The sequence below is a fragment of the Haliaeetus albicilla genome, chromosome 5, assembly GCF_947461875.1.
Source record: "Haliaeetus albicilla chromosome 5, bHalAlb1.1, whole genome shotgun sequence".
Classification (NCBI taxonomy): domain Eukaryota; kingdom Metazoa; phylum Chordata; class Aves; order Accipitriformes; family Accipitridae; genus Haliaeetus; species Haliaeetus albicilla.
This window is the reverse complement of record NC_091487.1, coordinates 12,724,831-12,749,692: the sequence shown is the minus strand read 5'-3', so window position 1 is coordinate 12,749,692 and position 24,862 is coordinate 12,724,831. Positions and strand designations below refer to the sequence as shown.

Here is a 24,862-nt window from a genome sequence, read left to right as displayed (position 1 = left end):
TGGTGAATTAGCATAAGGTCTGTCAGGATTCGACCAATATTCTCCTTCCCACTGCATCTGTGCAGCTCACAAAGAGCAGCATTGACTGGCAGCGGGGGCCTGGAAATGGGCTGTTCCCCAGGCCTTTTGTGGGGGGAACGGGGTCAGGCTGGGGGGAGCACTGCGAGGCTGTGTGCCCACCTCCCCTCGCCCCCTGCCCAAAGCAGCCATGCCTGGAGATGGAGCCTGCGACCCTCCACGTAGCGTCACCTGGCTCGCTCCTGCAGGAAACTTCTTGGATGGCAGAAGAAACAGGTTTTTACTGCAATTCCGTAAAAACCACTTGCAAAACCTCTCCTGGGTCTCCATCCATGCTGCAGGCTAATTGGGGCAGCCAGCTGATAAAAGAATCTTTTTTTAATTACATCTAAAGACATGTTGGAGAGACAGTCCCCAAGCCAGACTCGGGCAACATCTAAAGCACTGCAAGTGATGGCAAAAAAAATATAGTAGGGTGTCACTGACGAACAGATCTGTGAGTTACGGGCTGCGAGGTGCAGCAAGTATAGTAACTTTCTACCAGTTTGGGATGAGCTGGAAGTGAGATAATGGCCGGGGTCCTCGGCACAAGACGAGCAGTGTGGTAACCCCAGCTGGCAGTCCTGTCCTGGGGAACAGCTCATCCCTGCTTGGGGTGTTTCCCCAAAAAGCATTCCCTGGAGCTAGTGCCCCTGTTGCCACATCTCCCAGGGCTGCTCTGTGCCACCAAACTCCAGATAGAGGGTGCTGGTACGTACCTGGGCGGTATGACTTTTCAAAGAGGCAGCATACTTCTGCTCAACTTTTTGGCACAGCCCCAGCTCCTGCCAGGGGTCTGTCCCCGTCTCCATTACATCCTGCACTGCCCAGCCCTGCTCTTTAGCCTCCAAAATGTTCCTGGAGCCTTCTTCCCCCACCGTGCTCATTCAATTGCTCGATTCTTTAATTTTCATAATTCTTCAACTTCCATTTCATTACCAAGTTCAGGAGTAGTCTTTCCGATACGGGAGGATGGGTAATTACAAGTTGGGAGAAGACTTCGTGGTGAGGGGAACAGAGCTGGCAGAGAAGCCCGGAATGTGGGTGCGAGTGCCAAGCCCTCCTTGCCTGGATGGACCTCCGCTCCCTGCGGATGGACCTTGCTGGGTGGGATCTCCGACCACCGCTATTTCCCCACCTCCTCCCGCATCCCTCTCTATGTCCTTTGGATAAACAGCCGCAAAAAGGGAGCCTTTGTTTCCAGCAGCGTTGGGGGAATGGCTCATGGTGGTACAGATAACCCTGCCTGCAAACCAGCAGAGAGGCTGCAGTACAACCGGGAGGGTACACAATGAATTATTCACCAGCTGTTTCCTCTCCTTTCAAGACATTTGCTGTAAGACCAGGGGCCAGAAGTGGTGCATGTGAGCTGTGTAATCAACCACACAGAAGGAGTTTGAGCTTTTGGCTCGCTGGGTACTCAGTCCATCCCGGTCACGGAGACCTGGTTTGTGCAAATCTGTGTCTGGACCTCCACGGTGTTTGACTGTGGGTGGCCCATAAATGTGTTTTCTTCGCTCTCTTGGTGCCTGCTGGAGACCTGAAAATCTGATTTACAGAAGCGCCAGGTGCCCGCAGCTTCGACAGACATTAGTAGGAGCGATGCTTTAAACATACAGAGGGAGTCACGGTGCCACGCACCCCGATGACTCAGGTCTTGGGGCTTTCTGCTTGGGCCCCTGCAATTAATGGCTGTTTGAAGCCTCTCCTTTGTGTGCCCCAGTCCCAAAGGTGGGGATAGTGACAGCCCTCCACTCCTCGGGCTGCGGTTAAAGTAGATGCTCTCATGTCGGTGGAGCGGTGCGTTGGTGAGGCGCTCCGGAGAAAAGCCCATGAGGAGAAAAGACAGGTCTCCATGCCTGTGTCCAGCACTGAGAAAAAAGGATGCTGAGCAAGCACTGCTCAGTCTTAGGGCTCTGTGTGTGGTTTTATTTCTACCTCTGGCTGAAAACCATTGTCTAAGATGTGAATAAAAAGCATTGCTGTTTTTTTTTCCTTCAACCTAGCTATTCAAATGGCCATGAAAAATATGTCTGTTCTTTTCTTTTATAACCTCTTACAAGGTCTCAATTTTAGCCTCCACTCCCCAGACCCCATAAAATAAATGGGTAGAAACACCGTAAAAATGAACAAAATCCCCAAACATAGCTAGTTTGTATTCTGAGTGTCTTATTAAATGTATATTTAAAAAAAAAACCCTCTCCTTACATAAATATGTGATCATTTACAAATCTGTAACTAATTTTAAGCTGTTTGAAACAGCCTTATAGCAGAATGACCTAGAAATAGAGCTTTACAATGGTGTGCCAGACAACCACACTAAAGAATGAGAACAGCACAGATATGAAATACCTGCATTTTAAAATATTCAAAGAAGTTATGCCTAGAAAACGTACAAGTTTCTAAGAAAACAAAAAGGTGAAACTGTTCATTTTTTACATATATTTGGCTTTAAATAATAAGAATATTTTCCCCCTAGGTGTTCAGCACCCTGCCATACCCGGGAACCGAGCACTCAAACACCACCTTCCTCTCCAGCCTTTCACCTTCTAGCAGCGCGTACCCCAGCCTGCTCTCTGCCAACACCTCCACCTTTCCAGAGCAACAGCAGAGACCTGAGACAGGTTACTGGAAAAGGAGGGTATTCTCTTGTACTGCCTCGTCTATTTACATAACAGCTATCTTGGAGCCAGAAAGCAAAGTCTTTTGTGCCTGCAGTTTTAAGGGAAACTCATGGCGGGGGGCAGGGAAGAGAGGAGTGGACATAAAAACAAATGGACAAGCACATTGCATTTCTGTTCCTTGTGCTGAATAATGATGCACAGTGCGTTGAAAACCTGCCCTGTGCGGCCAAGTCCTACCTGATCCTCTGGCCCTGCTGGATGCGGGCGGTGAGAAGTGCTTCCCAGCCTCCAGGTTCGCATGCTGACAAGGTCTAGGCATGAAGTTGAGACTGGTCCAGCCATTCCCCAGCCCCGGTCAGGTCCTATTGCAAGGTAAGAAGAGCAAGGTTAAGTTCTGGATCCTCCTTCGTCATTGCCCCCAGGGCAGGAGCATCCTTCACTAGTGCCCTCCTGCTCCCACGTATACCTTTGTCATTAAACCAGAGGGTGGCTCCAGGCTTTGCCTCAGTCCGTCTGGGAACAAAGGAAAAGGGAGCCTGTCTCCCAAGGGAAGGTAGAAACAGCTGAGCTGGTAAGCAGAAAATCCAGCCTTGTCCTGGCTGCCCTCAGGCTCTGGTACCCATTCCCTCTGCAAGGAAGTGCCTTCGAGAGGGGTTAAAATGTTGCTGCCCCTTTGGTGGAGACTGAGCTGGCCCCAAAGCAGGGCTGAGCTCGTGCTGCTGCTGCTGATGGTGGGTGCATGATGGCAACCTACTTGATTACTTTCCCGGCAGTGGGTATAGCAACGTCTTGCCAGATGATGAGACCTCACACAGTCTCAAGGATGCTTTTAGATTTGTCTATTAATAACTCCCTATGTTTTCATTACTGGGAACATAAATATGTATCCCCAAGTGCTCCTGATCATCACAGACCTCATCAGGCTGGGAGTCGATAAATCGGTGACTGATTTCAGTTCTGTCCAATCTAAAGTTTTGTGACTTATCAGTGTGGCCGGAGCCCTCCTCGCCTCACTTCTATGCCAAAATTCTGGGTGCATATGCTCATTATAGTGACAGGCTGGGAACAAAGCTCAGGAGAAAAGCTGCAGGAGCTAGGCCAGTCCTGGATCAGGCTGGCATAACTTCAACTGATTTGAATGTGAATTAACGCCCATTTAGGCCAGGCCTGGAATTTGCCCCTGGCATGGGCTGGCTCTCTGCAGCTTCACTACCCTGGGTCGTTTGTGCCCCAAAATGCTGTTTGTGGAAAAAGAGCTGAGCAAAAGCAGATCATGGTGCCAGCCTGAGCTGCGATTTTGCCTATGAAAAATGTGACTAATATGAGCGAGTCTTTTCTCTTGTGATCTAACTTAGATTTTAACTTCTGTTAAAAATTAAAGTAGTTAATGAGTGCATACAAATGTGTGTGCATGGGATGCAAACACGTAAACTCCCACCCATGAACACACACTCTGTATACTGGCTGATTCTAGTATAAGTGTTTTGTTTCTGGATTTAAAATTCCTCCAGATTTAGTACTTTTGGAGTTGAGATTTTGTCACGCTGTACACAGGCTTGCCAAGATGCTCAGTGCAAATGTTGGATTTGATCTGGTTGCTGCCAGTTTCTTGGGTGATTTGGGATCTGGGCTTTGTCACGTAGTCCTGTCTCTGACCCCAAAAGTCTCTTTGGGCTCTGGACTACCTGAGCTGCTGGTTTTGGGGTACATGGGTATGGTGGTAGGGTCCCCCCAGACTGGAGATCGGCATTTCCACTTCCCTCAAGGGTCACTTTGTAGTGTCTTGTAGCTGTTGGGTGATTAAATTAAAGTGTTCAACCTAGTGGCAACATAGAAGGGACATCAGCAGCCCCACTGATGGGAACACGCATGCACATGTGTGTGTAAGACCAAATACAGCGTAATGTCTAGCAAGAAGATATTTGCAGATGACAAATTAGATCTGCTGAGACGAGAGCTGCCCTGGTCCCTCCACAGCTGGTGGGACCATTTCCCTGTGCCCAGCACTGACTCTCCATCCTCTGGTAACATGAAAATCACCAAGGGCCAGCTGCCGCCTCCCTGCCAGCTCAGCTTGGATCTGCCAGCTTCAAATATCACCCTGAGCCATTATCTGTTATAAATGCAGCTCTTCCTGGGATCAAAGAGAGCAACCGCATCAAAAAAGACTTGTTCTCGCTGCTCGGGGCACGACAGCCACCCCCAGGGCGGCAGAGGACACAGCCATGCCCTGCCAAGGTCCAGAAGAAAATGGCACTTCTGGACACTCTCTGGCCGCTTTTAAAAGTCTTAATAATTTTAAGGCCCACATTTGGGCTAAAGTAAAACAAATCACCATTTAGGGAGTCCGTATTCTAGTCACTCACGTGAGAATTATTTTAGGACAAAGAGCAGCGGCATTTGCAGTCTAGTGTGACACTCTTTGCAAGTATTAATTTGGTCTTGTTGCTGCGGGGACTTCCTGGAGAAAGGAATGGCAAGAAGAGAAACAATGTAAAGAAAGTGGAGAAGGAAACTGGAAAGTGAAGGTCTTGTCTCCCCTGGTGTGTTAGAACCAGAGTCCTGTCTGGAGATGGTCTTCACCAAAGGTGGTGAAATGTCTCTGTCTAGATCTCCGTGCCTGAGCACAGAAGGGGAGAGAAGAGTAGTTTTGGCCCCAGAAATGAAGAAATAGGAGGGTGAAATCATGCTTTCCTGCTGCAAAGTGTAGCAGCCACCTGGCCTCATGTGAAGTCACCCAAAAGCCTACTGCAGTGAAGAGCAAAATGTGGCTGTAGCAATCCAACCACTTATCGAGCTGGAGAGGGTCCGAAGTCAACTAATTTGGTAACAGCATGTTTGTGTAGTGTAATCCCGTGTTAGTCTTTAAAATGTTAAATCAGGAGTGAAATCAAGATTTTTCTCACTGCTGGATTTAGTTCAGGCTTTCCAAACAGGATAACACAGCGGAGTGCCACATTCATCAGAGTTGTTGTATTTCATCCCATTTGATTTCCTAGTCTGTCCTGAATAGCCAAGGACTTCCTAATAAAATAGTTTTGTGCTCTGGAGGCTGCTCAGAGCCGGTCATATTAAGGAACCATGGATAATGTTTCAGAGAGTGTCTCAGAAATGAGAAGATGTACCTCAAACCCGGGCTGCAAGCCCCGGGGCTGTCGAACGTCAGACTTCCTATTCTAGCACCGGTTTTCCCCAGCAGGACCCAAGCTATCGGTGAGATCACTGCATGGCTGGGCTCTGCTTTTAGGGGCCAAGAAACTCCCTTAAAGAACCAGTGCAAGTTGCAGGGCAGAATGTGCACTGTGCTGAACTGGGTGACACTGGTTTGGAGGCTACTGGTACACGGGGAACAGTGGGAGATGATGTTTCCTAATATTTAGTCCCCACGTGCAAAGGCTGTCACAGGATGCATGACTCATACTTAATGGGCCTTCAACTGTTTTTGTTGATGTTGCTGTCCCAAACGGCCTGGGAAAGGCTGGTCAGGAGAGATCCCAAGGCGGCCAGTCCATGCACAGCCTCCTCTGCCACCGCTGCAGCAGGGCTGGAGGGCGGCCGCTCCCGGGGGGAGAGCAGCGGGCTCAGGGGCCGCGTCCGCCCTTGCCTGCCTCTGCCTGCCTTGGTCCAGGCGCCATCCCTTCCCCGAGGTGGGAGAAAGGCACGCGTGCATTGGGAGAACTTTTCTGGGAATCCTTTGCCACTGGGGAAATCCCCCCGGCTTCCCGGCCCGCTCCTTGGGACAGGTCGGACAGAGGCATCCTGTGTGCAGTGTTGTGAAATCGGATCTATTTTTTTTCTGTGACACAGATCTCATTTTACCTGCCCGTTTCCTACCCATCAGCAGCTCAAGGAGCCAGCTGTGTCTTACGTTGAGCCCTTGCTTGAAGTCAGCAGTGTTTCTGCAGCTTTCAGTCACAGATCTGAGTGCGCTGATGACTAACAGCTTCCACGGACCCCTCCATGCATGCTGTCTTCTCCATCCCTTGTGAAACAGAGAGGTATGAACAGAGAAGGAAATCAAGTGACAACGATGACAGTCTGGCACTAACTGAATGACTCAGCAGACACCCTGTTTTCAGTTATTTACGTTCAATAAACCCCATCTTCAGGGTTGAATTTTTCTTGTTCAATTCCCGTCGGGTGCTCAAATCACACACGATACTTTGCAAATATAGATTTCCAAAAAAACAGTGCGATGAATAGTTTTAGCACAGCTGGTTCTTGTAATACTGTTCTGGTTTCAAATATTCAAGAATCCTTTTAGAGCCCCACGTCCTCATTCCTGGTATTAGAGTCAAACCGTAGCTTTTATTTTATTTTAAATTCTATTCCAGCTTTCAACTTCTAGCTTATAATTTTGCCCTAGAAAGGCTTAGGAAATGAAGAAATTAAAAGACACTTTCAAATGCATTGTTTTTAAGATCACTGATGATTTTTACATTAGATAATTTGAGCCTGGTGTTATCTTTAAGTGCTGGAATCACAGCTGATAATATCAAAAATAGGGTATTCAAGATAAGGTCCCTTTTAAACAAGTAGCACACAAGGAGCTGACCAATATTAAAACCTCTTGAAAAAAGCCCATGACACAAAAATAGCTGATGTGAGTGCAACCCAGCATAGTTTCTGCCTGGTTCTGCAGGATGCTGGGTGGGCACAGGCACAGACCCAGACCCAGTGAAGCTCATTTGCCTCTGACCCCTTGTACATCATCAATGCCCAGATACCCACAGAAACCACCTGGATTGCTAAACCCCTCCCCAGGTGGGTGGTTAAAGCTTTCATTTAGACAGAAAAAAACCCTCAACAACCTACAGCTCCTACAGATTGGCCTTCAGGTGATTGCTCTTAGCTATTTGTGCTGGCTATAGAGGGCACCGAGAAGCTGGGAGATCTAGTTTGGGAATCCTGGAGAGGAGGTGTTGCCTTGGGGCATTGCTCTTTGCTGGTGTGTTCAGTAGTGGTGTGGCAGTCCTGGGATTTGGGCTGGGGAGAAGCTTGTTTTGTTAAGCTTTCTACCAGGGGCTGAGCGGTGCCTGCAGGGAGCCTTCCTCTGCCTTGGAAGATGAAGGTGGGCTTCCACCTCCCTGGAGGGTGTAAGAGCTGGGCTGGGGCTAATGAGGCTCATGCGTGTTTTGGAGGATGGAGAAGTGAAGCCTGTGGAGAGCTCTGCATGCCTTAACAATGGTGAGTTCAGTGTGGGCTGCTCCCTGGTATGGGAAAACTTGCCCATCTAAATTATTCAGAGCTGGGACCCAGAGAGCAGGTGGGTCCTGGGGCGGTGGGGGTAGTCTGCAGTGTGAGGCTGGAGGAAGGCATATCTGCTGGCAGCTGGCCGCAGGGGACATCTCCCAAAGGATCCCTATGATAACTAGTCAGTGCTTCCATGGTGCTGGTGATGGATGCGGGAGCAATGGTTGTTGCGCTGGCTCTGAGTCTCCCTGGCCAAAGTAATTATTTCTCTTGGAAGTTTCGTCTTGCCACTTTGGATGTTCTGCTTTTAGGCTGATTTGTGGCTGGGTCCAGCCCTTCCAACAGCAGCTGAACGCTAACAGCTGAAGGCTTTACAGTAATATGCTTAGTGTAATAAGATTTATTATTTTAAATGCCTGATTAAAAGCCCTAGGGACTGGAATTCTCCCTCTCATCAGGGCACCGACAAGTACCCTGGCACCGGTGGGTGAGGTTTCCTCTCCTCCAGCAACCACCGGTGTTGTACACCTTGTTCCCACGTCCAGCCTGCTTTTAGGTGTAAAAAAGCATTTTGTTCTGTTCCTACCACCCTTCTCTCCTGGTGCTGGTTGCATCAGGGACTCCTCTGACGTGGATTTCTGCCCTTTGAGCTGGACGGCCATCGCTGAGTTGCTTCATCCTGGCTGGGAAACAGGCTGTATGTGAGGGCACTTGTAACGTGGGGCTCTGGGGCACAGACCTTTGCATCTGAGCAGCTGTGCTCACAAGGGGAGTGGTGCTACAAAGCACCTGTGCATTGCAAAATTAGCCTTAATGTGTAACGGTGTTGCGTGTGATGTGCCCCAGACAGGGGGAACAGGCTCAGAGGGAGGTGGGAAAGAAAATGTTTCTACTTCTAGCAGTTCAGCCTTCAAGCTCCCAGACAAAATATAAATTTCAGCTTGAAGGTAAAGTATATTCTATTAAATGTCTTCAACTATATATTTAAACTGTACCAGAGAATCAGACCAGAAATTTAGAAGATAATTGAATCTGAATATTAAACCAGCAATTCCCCAGAGGCAAAATTTTTTCAACTTGTCTGATTCTCCAAGGAGATGGTATTCCCAAAGAACTAATTCTGTAACTAATGATCAGATGAAATAAGGCTCTATCAATGGTTTACAAGACCTAACTTGGCACTAGCTGAACGCATATGGAATTTGTCATTAGTAATAATAAAAAAAATGTTTGAAACTTTTTCATTGAACGTGCATTTTTTCATTGAAAATGCACTTGTAGCCAAAACCTCTTCTCTTCTCAATCTGTGAGGTTGGTAAAAGATGATTATGCCCTCTGTAACCTGTATTGAAGGAGACCCTACCTTTCTATATAATTTTCCTTTTATTTGAAGATCTTATTACAGAAGCTGATGGAAATTGTCATGACGTGAGCGAGAGACAGAAAAGTTGCCAAATGTCTTGGAAACACAGGCAGCTACTTCTGGGAAAGTGGATGGCTAAGGGCTAACAGGAAGGCAACTGCTTGATTCCAAATCTGGATTCAATGTCCCAAACAGCATAAATCTGCTGAATTCTGTCTATTCAGGCCTTTTAAAGATCTTGTGCTTGGGATGCTGTGTCTCAGGACATTTGAAGGTAAATGCTGTCCCCATTTGGCACTAGTGGAATGGCTGAGCAGATCAGGGATTATTTATTCTTTATTATTAGCATGTGTTGGAAAATATACTAGTTTTTCAATGTGCTCTGCCCTGGGCAGTGGAAGAACAAGCAGAGCACAGCAGCTTTGGGCTGGACAGGTGAAGGAGTTGGGGGGAGAGGGCTGGGGGAGGAGGGGGGTGCTGCTGGGGAGAGGTTGGTGCTGTTTCTCCCATGGATGGACTTTTCTGGGGGAGTAGAAGGGGCTCTGCCTCCCTCCCTGCCCCTTCCTCGCTCAGCAGGAGTGGATGTGCTGATTCAGCAGTTATGGACCATTGGGTGCCTGCGATGGACTTGCCATGTGTGTGGCTGTCCCCAGAGGGGCATGGTGTCTGTCAAGGAGCAATAGTGAATGAGGAACCAGAGGGTCAAGTGCTGCTGCTTTTCCCTCAGTCCTGGGCAATGAGGTGCGATGCTGTTCCCAAGAAGGAAGAGTTGTCCTGGGCCAGCCAAAGGACTGACATTCGGTTCCCAACACAGCAAGGGAGCTGTCAGAAGCAGGGAGATGCTTGAAATGAGCCATTGCCAGGTGGGTGTTTGTTGGCTGATGACTGGGAGGACCTGGGTGGATGAGTGAGAACGGGATAGCAGTAAAACTGGAAAAAGAGTGGGAAAGAGAAGGATCTGACTAATGGGCCCGTGTCTGAGAGGCATGTGAAACGTGCTGGAGAGTCCAACAGTCTATCTTCTCCTAAGGTAGTGATCAGCTACATCCCACTGCCTAGTAGAAGGGGATTGTGCACTTCAGTCCAGTGGCCTGCACAGCATCTGCTCCCCTTTGATATAAAAAGATGGATTAGGTCAACAAGACATACTATAGATGGCTTATTTATAACATATTCCTGCACCTATGTGTTGGCTGAGCAAAGATTGTTTAGCCTTGTGAACCACGCAGGCGTGCACAGGTACTCAGGAGAAATTATGGAAATGCTGATTGTTGGCAGAGCAACATGAGCAGAAATACTGGGGAAAACCGAGTGCTGTTTGCCTCCACAGTTCTTCTTTTGGCAGGGGCAGCTGGGCTGTTATCCACAGGGTTGGAGGAAGGAGCCCCTCCTGTGCGCTGACCTCCTTTTCCCTTCCTTTCCTGCCCAGTCTTGGATGGTTTTGGTGCTGCTCTGGGCATGTCCTGCGAGAGCAGGGTGCACCTCTGGTGGCAGGACCTCACCTGCATGGCCTTCACACCTGAGCCATGGTTGTAAGGAGCACAGAAGGAGAAACAAAACCCCAAAGGCAGATATGGACACCAAATGCCCAGCCCTCATTGAGTGTTGGTGGCATAGGGACACCTGAAACTCCCACATGGAGGGATGTCGACTAACCGGGAGGGTGTGAGCCTTCCCAGTTGAGGTGGATCAAGAGAGGGAGAAGACTTTTGCTCCCTTCTGCATGTGGGTCCCTGCCTCTGTGTCCTGCTGGGGTGCAGCAATCTGCCCTGTATTCTGACCAGGTGCCGCTGGCCAGGCGACATGAGGATCCACATGCTTCAATCCACAAACCTGCCCTGCCCAGTGGTTGGTGGTGCCCAGAGCCACCCCAAGAAGAGCGTGGGGGATGCCCTTACAGGGGGTGTGTGTGTGTGAGTGTGAGTGCCTGAGGGGATGTCAGCCCTGGGAGGCTCTAGTCAGCCTCTGAGCCCGGGTGAGCTTCCCCTCAGCAAATGCTCACACTGGATGACTGTGTGGCGCAGTCATGGGGTGGCAGCCATCCAGCCCCACAAACCACAAAGCAACAGAAACTTTAAAAAGAGGTTGCTGAACAGCACCTAAGGGGAGGCCTGCAAAAGGCCCAAAGTACTCTGGTTGGGACCATCTGTCCAAGGCTAAGGTGGACAATGCCCTGACCCAACATGGCCCCAAGCCCCTGGTGTGGCTGGTGGCATCCTGGGGTAGGTGAAACCTGCTAGGGAGCTCAGGGTGAGGCTGGTCTGTGCTGACCTGTAAGGCAAAAATACCCATGTTGCTTTTAGCCGTTTTTAGGTGGAAGAGTGACATGAAAGCCCAATTTTCCTCTCATATGTGCTGGTTTTCCACCAAGACCCGGCAAGAGTCTGGCTTGTGCCAGTGCAGTGGAAGAGCTGTCTCGATGTTGGCCCGACCTGCTGTGCCAAAACAGTCAGAGTTATTTCAATGAGCATACCAGGTCTTGCACTGACTGTCCCTTACTGGATTTGGAGCTACGTTGCCAAAGAAAATCAACTCCTTGGGAAGCTCGGCAGCTTTTGTAGCGGTTGGCGATGTTTCTTGGTTTTTTGTGGCTCCTGTTGAAGCTTCTCCAATGGCTCTGCCCTGTAGGACCTGGTAGGGATTCACCTTGAAAACACTGCTGGGAAAAGGGGCTGCTTCAGCCTCCCCAGAGCTTTGGGGGGTGCCTGTGTCTTGGGACTGAACTGTGGCTTAAGGGCTTGGCCCTGGCATTGGGGCGTAGGGTGTCCCATGTGTCACTGGCAAGGCCAGCAGCTACCAGCTGTGCTGCCCTCCCTTCTGAACTGACAGGCTGCTGTCCTGATAGTTCACGGGTCCTGCAAGACGCTTTGAAAACTTGTTGCAAGTGGGGATATTTGATCTCACTTTTCTCATCGGATGGCAGTGCAGGAGCGATGCAATTAGCCTGCTGGCAGGCTGCAGCAGCTCGCAGGGATTGCTTCGTTCCTAACCTGCCACCTCAGTTGGTTGAATAGTTGGAGTGTTTCCCTCTCAAAAGCATCTGCATTTTAGAGGTTGGTAACTGCTCACTTAAATTCCTCCCTCCCGAGAAAAGCACATGTCTTGAAGGCATCTCTTGTTGCTTGTTCGTGTAAAACGCAGCAGCCTGTGGATAACCCAGGCTTCAGCCCTGGGTGCAAAGGGGAACCAGATGGTGTGTAAAAGGCCCTGGCCTTGTCTTTTGGGATGGCTGTAAACTGCGCTCATCGGCTCTGTAAAGCCTGCTTTGCTTTTCATAGGACCGAGCAGCGTGGAGGGGTGGGTGCTTGGCTCTGGTGTTTCTTATTACGTGGCCAGCGGGTCCCTGTGCTTGGAGGGGCTTTGGTACCCCCCACGGCTCAGCGCTGGGTGCGCTGGGGTTGCTGCCTGTTGGATCTTGTTGTCTTCACAGAGCCGCTCCTCCCACGCGTGAGGAGCTTGGTTGGGAGCTGCTCTGCTGGGTTTGGATTTCCTTTTTTTTTTTTTTTTTTTTCCCTTAATTTCCCCAGTCATTGTCACTGCAGGCTGATGGCTTTTTACAAATTCAGCTCCACTAGAGGGCAATGTGATCTGGCGTGGGAAAGGGAGCGAGCCGGCGAGGAAATGGCACAACGTGCACGTAGGGATGCGATGGTGGTGGGCGACCGTCGGCCGTGGCGTGGCGTGGGGCTGAGCAAAAAAAGGGCTCAGCCCATCCCTGAGTGGGACCCCAGCACTGGGGTGAGAGCACCTCCCGTCTCTCTGCGAACCCACACGGTGCGAGGCTTGCTGGTTGGTGCAGAGACGGGAAAGAACTTGACAGTCAATGAATGTCACCGAAAAGCGGGGGGGGAAAGCCCGAAGTAACACTGAGCACTTCTGAAATGGCAAAGAAAATGCGTGGGTGGGGGGGATGGATGACACGCACAAGTACGTGTTCCTGCTGCGAGTAGAGGAGCCTGCTCCGGACACATCTTTCTCTTCCCTGGAGATGTCAAGGAAGATTGCTCTGTGCTTTGAGCACTGTCCAGTGCGGCGGGAGGTGACAGCGCCTGTCACGAGTTGTCTGTTCTCTTGTCTTCCCCCGGGGTGGGGGGGAGGTGGGTGCAGGGGGCACTTTGTTTTCATCAGGTCTGGGGGATTGTATTTTACTCAATATATTGAATATAAAAGAGAGGGTCAGCTTCCTTCCCTGGTCTAGGTGGGTAAGGTTTGTTATAATATCATACCACTCTGTTCCGAGAACGCATGTGATAGTGTGGCTTCTGCTGGGGGCCTGGAAGGCTGTAAAAACAGAGTTTGTCGTGGTGGTGTTTTAGGTGTTTTTTTTTTTCTTTGCTTTTTGCTTTTGAAGGGCATAGAGATAGCTGATGATCTGTGCTTCATTACATATGATCAGGCACAACAAAACCTGCAGGAATGAGTCCAGAGGGGGATGGAGGCAGGGGGATGCTCCAGCCAGGTGACCAGCCCAACCGTGGGGTAGAGGACTGGGGGGTGCACAGGGCTGGCTGGGCGGAGAGGTGAGGGTGATGAGCTGCCTTCATCAAAGAAAAGCCCTGGGCTTTGCCAACAGCGAGGGCAGAGTTGGTAAGCGGCTGTGGCAGCTGGCCAGCAGCTGTGTGGTGTGGCTATAAAGTGCATACACCTTCAAATATGGCTTGTTGGCTGCAAGCTGATCCCTCCCAGGGGCAGAGCCTCCCTGCCTCCACTGCAGGCGCTCCCTCCTGTGCCCCTTCCTCTGCAGAGGGTCCTCTTCCAGGGCCAAATGTTGTCCCAAATGCTTCATGTCCCAACTGCTATGGTGGCTGAGCAACACATCCTTTCAATGTAGGGAAAAAGCGAGGAAGATGACCCGGGGGAGTCTATCTGCTCCAAATGTGGTTTTGGGGTTTAAGGCCACCTCTCCATCCAAATTTCAGGGGGTTGTGCTGTGGCGGTAGATTCTAATGCTCCAGCAGTGACTCTTGGCTTTGGCACTCTTGCTGTCCCATCAAAGCCCCTGCTGTGGGCTGTCCATGCTGGTCTCACTGCTGTCCCAGAGAAGGCTGTAGCACAGCGTGAGTGGTGCTGGGGGGGCCCATGGGACCCTACTCCGCTCCATGGCTCTGGGTGGCCAAAAAATTCTTGAGGCCAGGCTGGCCCTGGTTTTGCCCCAAGCCAGCTCCTGGAGTAGCCGCAGCCAGCGTGAAGGGCTCCCCGTCGGGGAGGTGACACACCACGAGAGCTGCCCACCCGGTTGGAAACTGCACCCGTTTAAATTTATGTGGAACCTGCTGCAAGGTGGCACATCAATAAAAAAATGTGAATTGCTGACTTTGACATTCTCTCACAGGAAAACTGACCTTGGGAGATGATAAAATGCAGCTGTACTGAGGAGTTACCTAATGAAGTTTGACTTCAGTTATTCTAGGTTTTCTTCAACTTTTGGTAGATGGTCTTCCCTGTATTAACACTGTAGCAGCTTTCTTTTCCTTCTGCCCAGCACCTTGGGCACAGGCGTGTGGGACTTGGTGACTACTTCCAGAAGGCTGGCAAGAAAGCAAAATTAATTCCAGTTCAGTACATGATGTCATTTTGGTTTTCTTCTGTGGTTTATTTTTCTTTAATTTAATCTGCTCCAAATTTGGCTACACAGAAATTTCCACTCCAACCCAACCCGTGAGCTTTTGACAGGCTTATTTAAGACCTACAGCTGGAAGAAGTAATTAAGGTTCCACTGAAAATGCAACCTCTTAAACTAAAGCAAAAGAACTAAATTTCAACTTAGTCTTACTTTATAATCTCAGGTTCAGCTTTGTAGGTATGTAACATTTTACTGCGGATTGTGAAAATACGGTGCTTGAATCCCCCTTTTCTTTTTGGGGTGGAAGCTCACAAAGGCATAAAAAGCCCCTGAAAACATATTTCTCTCCCTTCACAAACCAAGACCTATGATAGGTGTCTGCCAGTGATGGAAGGAAATTATTTTTTGTTTTCTGCTAGTGTCTAGTATTGGAGGTGCCGGGCAGGGCAGGATAGTCCTCAGCCCGAAAGCCATAGGGAAAGGGTAAATGGAGGAATGTGGGCAGCAGAAGGTGTGGCGAGTGTTCACTGTGCCCATCGCCCTGTGGTCCCTGGGTGCTCTAAAAGCAGAGGGAGCCAGCCCAACGGGTGATGTTTCAGTGGGCGTTCAGTGGGTAGTGTATCGGTGGCAAATGGTGGGTGTGCAGGCACTGAAAAGGATGGGTGAGGAGAAAATTCTGGCTTCCCTTCTAGAAACCTGGACCAAGCTAGGTTTACACCAGCCATATGGAGAGCTGGAGCAGATGCAATGAATCAGACCCACCATGGGAAGCCTGATCCTTTCCTCAAGAGCATTTCTACCTCCAGCCTTGACTCCTTGCTTTCCCGTTCCCACCTCCGTGGGGCTGCTGGTGTAACTTGGGGAGCATTTGGGCATCTGTCCTCCTCAGCAGCCCCTTGGGACAGAGCTGTCTCCAGGGGCCTCAGAGCCATGTCAGCAGCCCAGGTGGGCTCCCACAGTCAGGAGGCATGAGGTGTTGGCAGCATGCGGAGCTGTGGGGACCCTCCAGTTACAAATACGTCCAGCTCCTTTGTGGAGCAGCACAGAGAGGCAAGGAGAAAGCCACCAGGCTGAGAAGTGCTTTATCAGCTGGCGTGGGGTATTCGCCTTCTGTCCAGGCTCAGAGGGGGGGAACCTAATTCCTGTGTTCCCCTCGGGAACCAGGATGCAGCCTGTCAGGTTTTAGAGTTTGATTTAAAGGTCTGCTTTTGTGTTCAGCACCTGCTGTTTCCTGCCCTTGGAATGGGAAGCCCGTGTTGGTTGTGAGTTGACAGCGATGACTCTAACTCCACAATCTGTCCTGTTCCTCCAAACGGTGTCAGGGCTCAGGCAGCACTTGGCAGAGCACAGCAGGGAGCAAGCATTTTAAAAGCTTCAGGAAATACGCATCAAATTATTTTTTTCTTTTTAGGGTGCAGCAAAGAAAACAAGCACTTTTAAAAGTTTGCCTCCACTGGAGGGCTGGTGCTGCAGGAGCCAGGGGTTGTCCTTGTTTGACGAGGACCTGGATGAGTTGCGCCTCTGTGCCTGGTTCTTGTACTGCTGACCTGAGCTTTGGAGCTTCCAGCCCTGCGACCCTTCCAGGCAATACCTGCTCCTGGTCAGCTATGGCCCTCAGAGCCATAAATGTGCTACCAGTCCTTTGCCCAGTGTTGGCCATGGGGATGGGAGGGGAAGCTGTGCCTTGCCTGCATCTCCCCAAGAGCAATTGCCATATCAGAAGGGGGGGGAAATTTAGGCCTGGCTCAGGGAGAGGGTGTGTAAAACTAACACTACAGCTGCCTGGAAATATACTCAAATGGAAATATGCACAAATTTCTTAAAAATCAGTAAAGCAAATAAGTAGTGTGGAATCCTTAGAAAATCAGAGGATCAAATTTTTGACAGGGAACAGCACTCCACACTGATTTTTGTTTACTAACTTGCAGGCATTCTTGAACAGCCTTCTCCTGTCATCCCTTTCTTCCTCCTCAACATTTCTAAAGGTTTTCCCGGGAAGAGGGGCCAAGGAAATTGCTGATGCTCAATGGAAAATTTAGGAACGACTCTTGTTGAATGAAGACTACTTTTTTTTTTTTTTTTTTTTTTAATAATTGCAGGGACAAACCTTGTTCTGTTTTCCAGAAAAACTTTACTTAGTTAACTTTCTTGGATGAATCACTGCTGTTAAGAGGAAAGCACTGCTGATCTTGTCTCTATCACTTCCTATTACACTAGTACCTCATCTCCAGAATATGTACTGTTAATCCTGTCTAAAGCCAGTCCCTGCCTTAAAAATTCTCTTTGGCTGGCTGGGGCTGTTGCTACTGTTTATCAACAAGCACAGTTAAAATGTGCTGCTGCTTTTTGCATCGTACCATGATGCGGATTTGTCCAACTTCAACATCAGGAGCTGGATGAGAGGAGAACCATGAGCTTAGTTTGCTGATGCCGTGAATGCCTGCTCCTGGATACTGGATCGCTGCCGTCATGACCCCCTTGCTGCAGAGCCTTGGTGCAGCACGAGCTCCTGCTGCATGTCTGAATGGGCTTAAAACATTCTGACAAGTAGACTGTATCAGCTGGCTTGATGCAAGATCAGATAGTGTTTGTCAGGGCTGTTCCAGCTGTACAGTTCATTGGCGATTACCCATCTTCCCACATCTGGCACAGCCCTGGCACGTAGCACCCAGCTCGCTGGGTAATTCAGTCTCCCTGTGCTTGTACCTAACCAGGACCAATTCTGCACCGTGGGTGACCTGCTGGTGTTCTCACCTGGCGAGGTTGAGGGTGAAGCCGTGGTTGGAGATGGGCATACTCGTCCCATCCTGCAGCTGGCAAATACTGGCGAAGGAACAATGTTTTAGGTGGGCAGGGATGCAGACCCAGGGGACTGCCAATGTGCTCGGGTAACCCAGGCCAGGCAAAGCTCTGCTGTGGCATGGACCGCTGGCCCTGACCTGGGGCGGAGCTGGGATGGTCCTCAGCCCCTGTGAACCCAGAGGCAGCTGAAAGCGTGCAGCCCGAGCCTGGAGGGTTTATCCCTGCTGCGTACAGGAGTGCAATATTTGTGGAAGAGGAGATGGGCTACGTTTGCTCAGCAGACCCAGGGGAAGCTGCGTCCTGGGGAGCAGAGAGTGGGAGGTGAAGGGAAAAGCAGAGAGTAATTTAAAGGTGTCCTCTAGTATTCATTTGCCTGCCTGTGCCGTGAGGTTAATGAGGAGGCTGTTTGGGAGCTTACAGCACGGCTGCTGCATTGTGGCATTTGCTAACACAGCTTTTAAGTCAAAGGGGGAGAGAGAGGGAAAGGAATCAACTGAAACTTTTTTTAAATTTAAAATAAAATCCTTTAGATCTGGTGATGCAAAAAATGTGAATAACCTCATACCTGTCAAAATATTTTTTCGAGACAGTTTCATGTGCAAACTGCCTCATTTTCATTGATTTTGCAATAAAAAGCACCCGACTGCTCACCGGGGTTGGCTCTGGCCATGTCCCTCAGTGACACATTTGCAGTTGGCAGGGGGAGGAGGGAGTTCACATGGGGCCAAACACATCCCAAGTGGGTGTTCCTCCAAGCGGGGAGAGCTGCAGTGCAGAGATGCGTCTGTGGTAGCTTGTTGTCCTCAGAAAAGCCCTGGAGGGCTGGGAAGGGACAGTAGTGTCCCTGTGCCAGCTCTCATATATGTTCAGCAGAGTTTTTTCTGGTCCTTAGTCCCACTGGCTCCATGTGGGCTCCTCATGGTTTGAGGAGGGGCTGTGATGAGCTGGGGCAAATCCTCTAAAGCATCTATGCAGCCTGGTGCTCGCAGCAACGAGACTCTGAAGGTGCGGGTCTGCTAGGGCTACTCTCAGCAAAACTGTGCTTTGGGTGTCACTTTGGTGGAGTTGACCATGCATTTACATGTCTCAACCCCCAGTTCCTCGGTTATCTCCTGTGAGAGATGTACCTGCTATCCTCTATAGTCTTTGTGGGTAGCCTGGAAAGAGCCAAAGCCTGGCTGTTACAGGGAGTGCTGGCCAAAAACTCGCTTTGCTGTAAGTGCCTGCATTCGCCTCCTGTATCCTCAGGTGGGTCGCACGTATGAGCAGCACAGCTGGAGAACTCCTGCTACTGGCAGATAAGTGATGTCTCAGTGTGTTCAGAGTTTAAAAAAAATCTACTTTTCTTGTTACAAATGATTTTAGAAAGCAAGCTAATTGTCTAGATTTCCCTTGCGCCAGAGAGTTCATGTTTCCATGTTTGGCACAGTCAGGTTCTAGCCCAGTAGTGGAGCTTTGGTTGCTCTGATGGTAGAGACAAACAGCAATGATCAGGAGGAAAAATGACAGTGACATTGAAACAAAATATACTGAGCTGGGCCGGTTTTCTTTGCAAGTATTTTGCTTTCCCACAGTCGCAGAAATCTTTGCCCGGGGATCCCATGCTGGGACAAATACTCCTGGGACAAGCAGCTCAAAGGCGTTTTTGGGAGGGGAAACATTCTTCTAGCCCAGCTTTGGAAAAGCACACAGAAGTGTAGGAGCACAGGGCAAAAACCCTCTGACCTGTCCCTCCATCTCCTCTCCCAGCAATGGGCTGGGTTCCTCAGGAGCCGCAAGCCCCCATCTCCTCCCTTCTTAACTAGAGCCATCCCAGATACCAGGGTTTTGGCATCTGAATCATACAATCTGCCGGTGACCTGAGCTAGTGGGAGATTTGGGAACTGGTCACCAGGATGCAGAGCAAGACTCTGTTCATAAGTTATGCTGTTGCTGTAACATATGTCCTTGAGGGCAAGTGGCATGAACAGCAGCTCTGAGGTGAAATGCTCCCGTGTGGCTCCGTTCCCCTCGGCAGGGAGAGCCACGCAGAGCCTCGGCAGCCCTTCCCGGCAGCCAGCATTTCAGGTGCAGTCCAGCTGCATGTGCCCGACCCTGGATGGTCGCCATTTGGGACTGCAGCAGAGGAGTTTGTACGCCGAGCTGGGGATGCTGGGGGAGGAAGGCAGCTGGCATGGCTGCACTTGCAGAGCCAGTGTTGGTGGGCTGACCTGCTGGTAATGATTTGACCTCTTTCTCTTAATTGGTGGGCCCCGGTTGGGGCGATCATAATTATGGTGGCTCCTCGTTGATGCTGAGCTGCACAAGGGTGGCAGACGTGCACGTTGTGTGGGGCTGGGTCAGCTTTCTGACCAAGGGTGTTTTCACGTGGGTTGCCAGAGCCCACGCAGACCTCTGGAAGCAGTGGGTGGCCTCTTTATCCTGGGATGGTATTAAAGGCAACCCCGGAGGGGAAAATGCCCTGTTAGGAAGGCATGGAAAAGGAGCGAGGGGGAAGGGAGGTAGAGAAGATGTTTGCCAAGGGCCTAATTAGCATGAGTGAAAAAATGGTGATAGGGTGAAGAGAGGCTGGGAAGGAAGGGAAAGCTGTGTGTATATATGGAAAGACCAGCTGGTGGACAGCAATCAGATGAATGGGAAGAAACCAGAAGCAGGAGAGGAACAGGGATGGGGAAATGGGAGGGGAGAGGGAGAAGGTGGGGAGGATGGTTAGTTGTTTTGAGGGATTTTTTTCAGCAGAAGAAAATTAGGGTTAGGGGAAATGGAAATCTGTGGAATGTGGAGAGGAGAGAGGAACTGAGGGAGGAGAATCTGGCTTTAATATTTCTCCTCTCCTGGGAGAGGAGAAATTGGTTTCAGGATAGCTGTGCACTTGGTTACACCGAGAGGAAAACCTGAACAGTCAAAGCAAGAAAAAGAGGACCAAGGTCCATAAGGAATGGAAAAACAGCAAAGGAACAGAAGGAAACTGTAGAGCCATTTATTGCAGAGAGACTGCAATTGGATTTTCTTTTCCCTACTAAGCAGGTGTAAAAGTGGGTTCAGCTCCCCTTCTCTCTCTGGAGCAACCCTGGGGCAACTGTTCTGCTGTTTCTCTGTTGGTTATGCTGCTGTTGGGTTACATCCATGCTGTGCACAGGTGAGCAGGGCTTGTCCATGGAGCTGTTTTGCATTCCCAGGCCTGCCCCCAGGGGCTTCCCCTGCAGTGCTGGCTCTGGGCCCTGGCTGTGCCTGGGTCTGCAGCCCTGACACCAGGCACGGGGCTCAGAAAGCTGCGTGGTTGGGGGCGATGCTCTCCCTCATGAGCTGTGCCCCAAAGAAGCTAAACCTCTGTGGCAGCCTCCCCTGCTCCATCTCCTAGCCGTGTGCCAGGCGAGAGTTCCATTTTAATTACCGAGCAATAAACTTTTTCACATCCCCTTTGGAGCCATTGCCGTTGAGCTGTGCTGGCGTGCAGTGCTCAGGATGCTGAGCCCCTGGGTGCATCTGCGATGCCCAGACCACACAGCTGGGAAGGAAACTCAAACCAAGGAGTAGCCCAAACCACGGTGCCAATGGTGACCCTTTGGAGGTGGCTGTGGTGGGACCATCTCTGCTATTAGGCAGAGATAAGGCCAGGGTGTACATAGGTCTCTCCTGTTTCTTGGTTTCTTTCTGCAATATCCACCCTCTATAATTCTGGTTATGTGGGTGTAATCACGTATAGAGGTCTCAGCTGCTGTTCTTCCCCATCTTGTACAACAATACTGGTGTGCTGCCTATAGGCTATAGGCAGAGGAAACTCAGATATGATTAAGAAAAAGTTGTTATTGCCTGGATCGTACAGGCTCTGCCCATATCTGATGACTGGGCACATGCAAAACAGTACTGGTAGCCTGGAAACTGGGTTGTAGAAATTTTTTGGGGGGTGTGTGGGGTTTTTTTGCAACTTCATTTTACGTACGTGAATTTTTGACAGACCTGGTGAAAATGTTTAACAGCTTCCACATCACTTAAAACACCCTCTGCTCTTCGCTTACTGTAATGGGGTCTTTGGTAAAATAGAATGAGAACTATCCATGTAGGCTATCAAAGGTGCTCATGGAAAGGGTCCTTCTGTGAAGTATATAGTTTTGCATTTTAATGCACTTCTGGATAGCTCTTGGTTCAGTGTGAGGCTTGCACTCAGCAGAGAGGAAAAAAATGTCTGTTAAGCAGAAGTCATTATCAAAATAATGGCACCATAATACAGGCCTAAATCCTGCTCCTTGTCACCACCCAAGCAGTCACGCTGGACCAAATGCAACCAGGAGTAAAGTGCCATTCCTACAGAAATCTCTAAATCAGCTACAGTGGTGCTGTAAATCAGGAGTGACTCCAAAAAGGCTGCCAGCATCACCCTTCCGCACTTGTCCTTCAGCGGGTGTTTCTGAAAAGGGGGAAGGTACACAATGACCTGTGAAGTCAGGAATATGAGTATGGTGTGGTCCTACGTACGCCAGCGCCCTGGGCAGGACTCTGGCAGCCAAGGGGGAATTGCTCCTGGGCAGCGTTTGTCCCCAGCAGGACAGCGGGGTGGGGGGGCCCCGCACCTTTGCGGCTACCCATCGGCAGAGTGATGCTGTCGTGCTGCCCTTGATGCAAAATGTACGCCACTGTGCAAACATGGTTTTGCCTTTCATGGGGGAAGGAAAAATCCAGGACTGGGCAAAACAGAAAGCAAGGTGATCCCAGAAAAGTAAAGTGAATCCTGTTTGAGGACATAGGTGATGGCGATGGCCATGAGTGTTATGAGAAAATCCTTCTTATGTGGGTATGTCTGCTGTAATATAACTGCTTCAGGCAAAAGGCACAGTCTGATTTGGCGACAGATAAAGGCTAAGTGAAACTTTTTTTGTTTATTTTTCTTAGCTTTACTGCTCATAGCTGGAGTGGCTGGGTTTCTTCCACAAAAAACGCAAAAATTCAATTACATTGAAATGGCCGAAAACTAAAGAAAATTAAAGCCGAACTTTCTTTTTTTCTGAACTTCTGCTTTCCTAAAAATTTCAAACACCACTTTGTTTTGAACTTTTCTTCTATTTTTATTCAATTTTAATTAAGTTTAATGAAAAACCTTAATGCTGTGGTTCAGTACAAAACCAGGTATTTAATTTCACATCAAACTGAAGTGCTGGTAGCAATAATAATCATATTAATAGCCATTTTCATAATACAAAGAAAGGGACATGCTGAGGCTGGGGATCTTGTTTGGAAGGGGAGACTCAGTGGGCACCCTGGTGACAGCAGCAAGAACGCAAGTGCATGTGGTGGTCTGTCCCTTTCATTGACAGAGTAAGATCATACAGTCAAATCGTACAGTCACTGGTCTTACAGACAGTGTGGCCCTTCTGGGATGGAATAAGGAAACTACAGTCCCTCCTTTTCTGCCTTTAAGAGCAGTTCAGGACTCTGGATCACACCGATCCCCTCCCTTCTCTCCATCCAACTACAGGAGGCCAAAGTGATTTTGCTTGGTGAAAAACAAACCACCCCCAAACCCCAGAAAAAATACCAAACTCCCTGCCCCAGCCGAATTGGGTATTTTTTATAGGGTGACCTTTTGAGGGAAGCAAACATCATCAGGCAGAGCAAGCACCAAGAGGGTTCTACGTGATACGTGATAAACTGAAACCATACCGGGTTGGGTGGTTTAACTGTTTTAGCAGCCAGACGCAGAGGGCTGGAAGGATGCGGGGATGTACATATAGCCCTGCCGCCTGTAAGGACCGAGCCTGTGATCAGAGTGATGAGCCGGTGGGTCCCCGACCTCCGCTACCCAGGGGTGCGAGCGGGGAGCGGTGACCGGCGGCAGTCTCGCCCTCGGCTCTGCCTGTTGGCTTCACTTTTAACGTTTTTGTTTCCTGTGTTGTGGTGGACGGGTTCGCAGGCAGCGCTTCCTGCCAGACATCAGTCGGGGACCACAAAGCGAGCTGGATCAATAGTCTCGCCGCTGTGATGTCCTTTTGATTAGTGCGGTGTCTCGGTGGCCGGATCCCGGTGTCGTATCGGCCGCCCTTGGCTGGAGGTATCAGCCCGAGTCAGGCTCGGCCTGTCTCGGAAATGACAAGGTTTTCTGTAACATCCCGTTATTGGCAACTTCTACTTTGTGTCAGATACAGACAGTGGACTTGTCGGTTCTCATCTGCCAGAGGAGAAGCAGCTATAGATATCTCCCCTATGCAAATCTGCGCAGCCAAGCAAAGAGCACAGCCACTCACGGCATGTCAGGGTCCCCTCCCGGGTGCCCAAAGATCTCTCTGGTTTTCTGGTCAAGAATCATTATACCAAAGACACACTCTTCTCCTCCATCTTTAGAATGAAAAGAATTTGTAAAGGCCAAAACACACTTCCAAGTCCTCTTCTGTACGTTATGGGTTTGAACTGCAAGGTTACGCTTGGGTTGTTCTCTGGCTTTTCCTGGGAGCAGGATGTTTATGGAAAGCTCGGTTATCACATGTGCGTTTGCGAGATGAGAGCTGAAGAAAAAACCCACCCAGCGTTGCAAAACATTTGAAGAAGCTACAGGGATTACCTGCCTGGGCCAGCTGCTGCGCTGGCGTGGGAGCAGGGGCAGAGCCCACCGCCTCGCTGCAGTGGCATCTGTGCTGCCCTCAGCCCAGCCCGTCTTGGTGTTGGGAGAGTGTTTCCCCGTCCGTTTTATAACTAAAGGCTGGAGGATTATGTTCAGCCTTTGACTATCCAGTTCCCTTTCTCCACTTCTTCAGACGGCGTCGCTCCGAGCGAGACCTGCTGGAGGTGGCTCCAGCCACTTTCTTTGCTCTGGCTCTGAGAACTGGTGGCCAGCAGCCGGCCCGCCTCGAACTGCTGGCCAGGCAGGATGCCTCTCAAACAGTGGATGAATAAAAATGGATATATAGGCTGCTCCTGGCCTTATAAGTGAAAAAAAGAGAAAAGATTTTCACCGCACTGCTTGTTTTTATTTTTGTTGTTACCTTTGCGAGCACAGGCGGCCGTGGGGCAGTATGAGAGGATGCGGGCTGCGCTGTGAGGCGCAGCTGTTAAACTGCTCAAAATAGTGAATCTTTCACCATTTTGGTCAAAAGCATCCTTAAAAGCGAGGCAAACCTTAGCATTGACTTGAAGCGCAGAGCATTTTACGTCTCAGTTTGTCTGTGAGGCCAACTTGGATACCAGCTGGCCCCCCCATAGCAGAAGCATGCCTGGGCTGCCCACCTCTGGCAAAGCTGAGACCCCCTGGCAGGGCAGATGTCAGGAGCC

The 24,862-nt window shown here is 49.9% G+C and overlaps 1 long non-coding RNA gene across 1 annotated transcript in view; it reads left to right on the top strand.

Annotated features, from left to right (window-relative positions):
* Nucleotides 1–2,563: 2,563 nt before the first annotated feature.
* LOC138685420 (uncharacterized) overlaps nucleotides 2,564–24,862 on the top strand; it is a 34,619-nt gene continuing 12,320 nt past the window's right edge. The window contains exon 1 of the long non-coding RNA XR_011324659.1: nucleotides 2,564–3,053. This is a non-coding gene — a long non-coding RNA (uncharacterized lncRNA). The remainder of the gene's footprint in view (nucleotides 3,054–24,862) is intronic.